Here is a 7,717-nt window from a genome sequence, read left to right as displayed (position 1 = left end):
GGCTCTATGCTAAATGCTTTATGTAGATAATATTAATTACATTATAAATCTTCATTACACACTTTATGAGGTTGGTACTAATATTATTCCCATTTTACAGATGGGACACTGGCAAAAAAGATTAAGGAGCTTGTCTAATGTTCCTCATGTATTAAGTGGAAGAATTGGGATTCAATCTCAGGATGTTGAACCCCTAATCTATGCTCTTAACCATTTGCACATCTACTAGGTAAAATATTTGTTATAAAGTATACTTTATACAGTATATATCAGACAATAACTACCTTTTACAAATTATATCGTTCATGCATGAATGTACCTATCCATTATATTACAGGTACTTTGTTAGGCACTGGAGATTCAGGATTGAAAAAGACAGACAGTTTTTTTTATGGATTTGCAGTCTGTAGGGAGTCAAACATTAAATAAATAAGGGCACAGATAATTAGGGTAATTGCCATCATGATAAACTCTATGAGGAATGCTATGAGAATGTATAACAGGAAAGGTAATCTAGTTCAGTTGTGGGGTGGGATCAGCAAAGGTTTCCCCAAGGTAATGAAGAGATGAGTAATACTGACAGAAAAGGATTAGATGTGGGGTGTGGGAGTGTCATTTTAGGCAAAGGGAACAGTGTGTGTAAAGGTCCCATGGTGAAGAGGAGAAAGAATGCCAGTGTATTCTTCCTAGAGCAGGGGTCAGTCAACAGACTTTTTCTGCAAAGGGCCAGATATGAATATTTCAGTCTTTCAAGCCATATGGTCCTTGTAGTAACTACTCAACTTTGCTGTTGTAGTGCAAAAGCAGGCATAGACATGTAACCAGATGGCTGTGGCTGTATTCCCATAAAACTTTATTTTACAAAAACAGGGTCCAATTTGGCTTAAGGGCACTAGTTTGCCAACCCCTATTCTAGAGCATACTAAGAGAATGATGGTATGTGATGAAACTGATGAGGTAGGTACAACATTCTTATGAGGCTGATATTAATTTCTCCATTTTATGGATGTGGAAATTGTGGTTCAGAGACATGAAGTAACTTGTCCAAGGTCACCCAGCTGATAGTTGGTAGATCCATGATATAAAAGCACTCTGTTTGACTCCAAAGATCATGTCCCTTTCTTCTTTGAAAAAAAAACTATTACTTTACCTGATTACAGATGTAACCATCATTCAAATATCAGACATTTCATAAGTATATAATAGAGATGATCCTTGCCTTCAAAATCTCAACTTTTCAAAAAATCTCATGGACAATAATTTAGTATGTATTCCTCCAACTACTTTTTTCTGTAGATATATATTATCATTCTATTTAAAAGTAAAAATGGGATTATATTGGTCACAGTGTCTACAACATCCTTTTTTTTTTTTTTTACTTACCAGTATAACATGGACATTTTTCCATGTCAATATCAAGATACATGGATTTACCTAATTATTTATAACAATGCATCCATAGGTCATTAAACAGTTTAACCAGTTTCCTATTGATGGATATTTGGGTGGTTTCCAATGTAACTTTGAATATCCTTGCCTGATATCTTTAGGTGCTTGAGTAACACCTGTGGTCATACCAACTCTCCTATGCTGTCTTTCAAGTGATGTTATAGGACCTTCCACGCAGCAGGCTTTTGGGGGTTACATGGGTATCTTGGGGGTCATTTTACTTCTTAAATATATAAATAGGGCTTCCCTGGTGGCGCAGTGGTTGAGAGTCCGCCTGCCGATGCAGGGGACACGGGTTCGTGCCCCAGTCCGGGAAGATCCCACATGCCGCAGAGCGGCTAGGCCCGTGAGCCACAGCCACTGGGCCTGCGCATCCGGAGCCTGTGCTCCACAACGGGAGAGGCCACAACAGTGAGAGGCCCGTGTACCACAAAAAAAAAAAAAAAAAAAATAGAACTAGGGACTTCCCTGGTGGTCCAATTGTTAAGAATCCACCTTCCAATGCAGGGGACGTGGGTTCAATCCCTGGTCAGGGAACTAAGATCCCGCGTGCCATAGGGCAACTAAACCCACACGTGGCAACTAGAGAGAAGCCCGTGCACTGCAACTACTGAACTCCATGTGCTCTGGTTCCTGTGCACCACAACTGGAGAAGCCCACGTGCCACAACTAGAGAGAAGCCTGAAACAAAGAGCCCAGGCAATGAAGACCCAGCACAGCCAAAATTTTTAAAAAAGACCTAAAGTGGAAACTGAAATGCTCATCATCAGTAGAATGGATAAATTGTGACAAATTCAGATAATGAACCATATGAAGCAATGAAAAGGAACAAACTACAACTACATGCAACAATATAGATGAATCTCAAAAACACAAAATTGAGCAAAAGAAGCCAGACTCAAAAGAGCACATTTTGTATGCTTCCGTTTATATAAAGTTTAACACCCAATGAGCCTAATCTATGAAGTTAGACGTCAGAATATTATTTACTTTCAGGGGTGTGGGTAATAACTGGAAAGGGAGAACAAAGGGGTTTTGTGGGGCTGGTAATGTTCTATTTCTTGATTTGGATGTTTGGACATGTGTGTTCATTTTGTGAAAATTCTTCAGGATTTACACTTATGAATTGTGTATTTTCATGTCGTTATGTTATACTCTAATAAAAAGTTTTAAAATTTCAGAATATTTTTGAAATCAGGTTTTTTTTTTTGTTTGTTTTTTATTTTTGGCTGCGTTGGGTCTTCGTTGCTGTGCACGGGCTTTCTCTGGTTGCGGCGAATGGGGGCTACTCTTCGTTGCATTGTGCGGGCTTCTCATTGCAGTGGCTTCTCATTGCGGAGAACGGGCTCTAGGCACGTGGGCTTCAGTAGTTGTGGCACGCGGGCTCTAGAGCACAGGCTCAGTAGTTGTGGTGCACGGGCTTAGTTGCTCCGCAGCATGAGGGATCTTCCTGGGCCAGGGCTTGAACCCATGTCCCCTGAATTGGCAGGTGGATTCTTAACCACTGCACCACCAGGGAAGCCCTGAGATCAGGTTTTTAAGTCCTAAGAATACTTCTCCTTTTTTTGTGGTCATTTCTTGATACTATTCCATTTTTTTCAATTGTGTAGTTACCACTCTATTTCTATTTTTCCATCTTTTCTTCCTAAGAGCAATCTTTTTCCTATTGTCTGAAAATTGTTGAGCTGATTTTGTAACAACAAGGCACTTTACTGCCATCTACTGGTAAATTACCATAATAAAGTTACACATTACAATGTCTACCAGTGAGTGGCACCCATTTACAAGTGATGTCCTCCTGCAAGACACCATTCGCCTAACCAAATGTGATAGCCTTGTCATTTGGCACTGTTGTGATGAATCCCACAGACAGTAGAATGTTATGCTCTCTAAGTGATTTTATTCTTTCTTCATTTTTTTCCTGTTTGATGTTGTTCTTAAAAACATGGTTTTAAGTATTCACTATCAATCTTATCACTGCAAAGCTTAAGCCCATTGGACAAACATATAAAGATAGAAGTTCAATAAATGCCAATCAAATTGTTCACATCAAAGAATAATTGATTTGCTTTTTCTTTATCTATATCTGAATCCAGAATAGTCCTTGATGTCTTAGGACTGCTTCTCTTGCTCAAAACATTTTGTGAAATAGCCTGGTAACCTCTTCAGAGGCCTCTATTAGTCTGCTGCTTGTTGAGGCTATCGTAAGTGCTAGGCACTCTTCTAAACATTTTATATCTACTAATTCATTTAATCCACTACTAATTCATTTACTCTTCTAATCCTCATCTGTAAGGTACCCTTATCCACACCTTGCAGATGAGGCAACTGCAGCACAAAAAAGTTAAGTTATATTACAGGTGATGATATTACAAAAATACTTTCTTTGGGGAGCTTATAGTCTGTTGGGAACACAAAACAAAATAAAAACCATGTAAGGATTTACAAACAAACAAAATAAAGGAAAAAATACTTTGGACACTATAGGATGAGTCATTTTTCTTCCTTTTGGTCCAAGTTCCCTCATTTGTATGACGAGAACTTTGGATTTGCTCAAGGTCTCAGAACTTGAGGATTTTGACTTCAGAGCCCAATCTTGTAATCACTGTGCTCTACCTAGTGCCATTTCATGGCCTGTTTCTGTTCCTTTGCTGCCTTCATGTGGCAACAAATATCTATGTTACCTATGCTCCTGCTATTTTCACCTATGGGATGTTTAGGTGCCCGACTGGGCCCCTGGCTGCTAGCTCCCTACATCCTTGCTAATATCAGGAAAACCTCCTTTGGTTTAAGGACATGAATAATAAGGCAAAAAAAATGAGGATATTGGCTTAGGCCCTGGCATATTTTTTAAAATTGTGATTAAAAAATATATAACATAAATTTTGCCATTTAACTATTTTTTCAGTGTATAGCTCTGTGCAATCATCACCACCATCCATTTCCAGAACGTTTTTTATCTTTCCCTACTGAAACTCTGTACCCATTAAAGAGTAACTCTCCATTACCCGCTCTCTCCAGCTGTTGGCAATCAGTATTCCACTCTGTCCCTATGAAGTTGACTACTCTAGGAACCTCATGTAAGAGGACTCATATAATATTGTAGTTGTCCTTTTGTGACTGGCTTATTTCACTAAGCATAATGTCTTCAGGGTTCACCCATGTTACAGCACATGCCAAAATTTCCTTCCTTTTTAAAGCTTAATAATATTCCATTGTATGTGTATGCCACATTTTATTTATCTATTCATTTGATAGACACGTGGGCTGCTTCCACCTTTTGGCTATAGTGAATAATGCTGCTATGAACATGGGTGTACAAATATCTGTTTAAGTCCCTGCTTCTACTTTTTTGGGGTAAATATCCAGAAGCAGGATTTCTGGATCAGATGGTAATTCTATATTTAACTTTTTGAGGAAACGTCAAACTGTTTTCCACAGCTGCTGCTGTGGTAGTAACACAGGAACGTAGGTAAAAATTTATTAGGTATACACTTAAGAGGTTTGCATTTTCATGTATGTAAATTATACCTCACTTTTTAAAAGTTAAAAGAAAAAGCTTAAAAAATTTTTTCCAGGCTCTTGTAAATCCTTTTGATGTTAATTTCATGGGCTCAAGTGCCTGAGGTGCCTCCTTTTGGCCACCTGTGGTTCTCTTTATTTTTCTCTGCCCTTTTGGGCCCAGCAAAGTAACAAATATTTACTGAGCATCTCCTCTGTGCCAGACCCTGTGCTATGTGCTGAGGAAACGGGGGTAAGCAAATTCGATAACGTTTCCCTCCTAATGGAGTCCACATCCTCATGGTGAAGACAGGCAATAACCTAGTGAGTCCTATTGAGGACAAGTAAGAACCTGCCTGGGGAGTCCTCAGGGAAGATGTCCTTGGGGTAGTGATATTTGAGCTGGGATCTGAAGGCTGATAAATTATCTAAGGTGGTGGTTGGGGAAGCATTTCAGGAGGAAGGATCAGCATGTGCAAGGGCCCTGAGAAGGAAGGAAGTACAATATGTGAAGATCAATGTAGTTACAGTCCAGAGAGCGGGGAAGAGGGCCCTGAGATAAGTCTGGAGATGTGGGAAGGGCAACAGTGAGACATCTATTTGGCCTTTAACTTAAGAGCAATGTGAGTCATCAAACAGTTTTAAGTAGGGGAGAGACATGATCAGATTTCTGACTTAGAAACATTATTCTGATAGCAGGGTGGAGAACAGATTGGAGGGGAGCCAGGGAGAATGTGGAAAGGCCTTAGATGGCTACTGCACCAGTCGAAGCACATAGTGTGTACTCAATAAATATTTGTGGAATGAAAGGACTCCTAACTCTTTTTCTTAGATGAGACCAATATGTCTGAGCTGTGTAATCAGCTAACAATCCACCTGCTCATCTATCTAACATGATGCTTGTAATATACCCTTAACTGCCATTTTACAGATGAGAAAGCTGAGGTTGAGGCAAAGAAAATCGCACAACCATCAAGTGTGAAAGCCAAATCTGAATCCAGGCCTGTATGACAGACATCAAGCCCAGTGCTGGGGAGGCCTCTTGATATTTGGGGAAAGGGGAGGGGGGCCACACTCCCCTGTACCCACGAGCTTTCTAGGGTGACAGTGACGGGAAAAAGTAGAGAGGGACTTATAAGCAAATAATAAAGGCTAAAGGTTATCTTTATCACCATTAAGGTCGTTAAATACTACGTGTCAGGCACTCTGCCAACTGCTTTCCATGCTTTCCCTCATTTCCTCTTTGCAAAGACTATTATTACCTCCATATCTCAGGTGCATAAACCGAGGCTTGGAGAGTTGACTTGCCCAAGGACACTCAGCTAGAGAGCTCCTATAGGGCTGTGCAGCGACTCCAAAGTGGGGGTAGCAGCCACTGGCGATATTACAGCTCCAGGAGACAGACAAACCCATTGAATCCCGCCTGTGAGCTCTGCACCCATGCGAGCTGGCTGCACGATCTGGCCCGCGCGGCCCCGCGCGGCCCCGCGTTCCCGGAGACGTTTGGTCACGTGACCACGGCCCCGCCCCTGTCGGCCCCGCCCTCTCCCGCGCTCCCTCCCTCTCTCCCTCCCTCCCCCTCCCTCCCCGGCCCGGTCCGGCCCATCCCCCTCCCCGCCGGCTCCCTGAGGCCCAGCCGGGTCGGGCTGCGGGCGGCCGGGTGCCGACGGCCGGACAGACGGGCGCACGCGAGGACGGACAGACGGACACACGGAGGGCCGCGGGCACGCACGGCCCGGGCCGGTGCTCCGAGGCCCGCCCGGGAGGGCTGGGGCCGCGCTCAGGTGAGGTGACGGCGACGCGGGCCCGTAAGGGGTGGGCCCGCTGGGCGTCTGCGGTGCCGGCCCGGCTGGCTCAGCGGGAAGGAGGCGCCGCCCGGGCCCGGCGCGGGAAAATGGCGCCGGCGGGCCGTGGAGCACGGCCCCTGTGCGGGCCCGGCCCGGAGCCGCCCCGCCCGCCGCGCTCGTGTCCCCGTCGCCATGTTGGGGAGCGGGCCCGGGGCCTGCGAGCGCGGGCGCTGGGGAGAGTTGTGGGTCCGGCAGGGTTGGGGAGGGTGCGGGGCACGGTGTCTGGGGCGCTGAGGGAGTGCTGAGCCAGTCAAGGTCTGCACAGGATGGCGCTCCAGGTCCGAAGAACTGGCGGGAGCCGGACGTGTGGTCGTGGCCGGGGTCGCGGAGAAGGAGCGTTGGGTCCAAAAGGAACCGGGGTCAGGATCCGTGGGGTTAGGGGTGCAGGACCTGGAGCTGGGTTAGGCCGTGGGACCCCAGGCTGGCAGGGTGCGGAGGGGCGTGGGATTTGAGTTAAGGCTGTCAGGGCTGGGACAGTTCTTTGCGGGGGGTGGTGAAAGGGTTGATTAGAATTGGGGGCCCTTTCGGTACTGAGGCGGGTATCAGATTGGGGTAGTCCGCAGAGTCGCGGGGCAAGTCCGTGTAACTTCCAAGGGACTGAGGACATATATGTCCCCAGGATCCTCCACTCCTTATTGGCGAGAGCAAAAGAAAAAAGTAAGGCTTTGATGAAGAAGAGAAGGGGGATTGAGGTTTGGGTGCAGGAGCTGGCCAGCAAAAGGGATGCAGAGTGGAACTGGTGTGCAAGATGAGAGAGAGCCTCCATCAACTTAGGGAGTTTGTGTCTTTAAAAGGAGGGACCGGGCTATTTGTGGGCGGTGACCCAAGGTGTCTTCCCAGGAAGGGGACAGCCCACTGTTTTTTAAGAGCAGTGTCACCTGGGGAGGTCATCAGAAAGGCATTATCGAAGCTGGTGAGAA

General features: G+C 45.0%; 1 protein-coding gene across 13 annotated transcripts in view; it reads left to right on the top strand.

Annotated features, from left to right (window-relative positions):
• Positions 1 to 6,537: 6,537 nt before the first annotated feature.
• The window catches only part of NCOA6 (nuclear receptor coactivator 6), a 97,493-nt gene continuing 96,313 nt past the window's right edge, over positions 6,538 to 7,717 (top strand). For 5 of the 13 annotated variants that reach the window (XM_019950690.3, XM_019950689.3, XM_019950687.3 and 2 more), the window contains exon 1: positions 6,539 to 6,734. The gene's annotated coding sequence lies outside the window, so the exon portion shown is untranslated. Of the gene's footprint in view, positions 6,735 to 7,717 lie in introns of all 13 variants that reach the window. The other 8 variants (XM_019950698.3, XM_019950694.3, XM_019950695.3 and 5 more) reach the window with 3 other exon arrangements.

This window comes from Tursiops truncatus, chromosome 15 (assembly GCF_011762595.2).
Source record: "Tursiops truncatus isolate mTurTru1 chromosome 15, mTurTru1.mat.Y, whole genome shotgun sequence".
Lineage (NCBI taxonomy): Eukaryota > Metazoa > Chordata > Mammalia > Artiodactyla > Delphinidae > Tursiops > Tursiops truncatus.
Note: the sequence above shows the minus strand (reverse complement) of the source record. Positions and strands in the feature narration are given on the sequence as shown.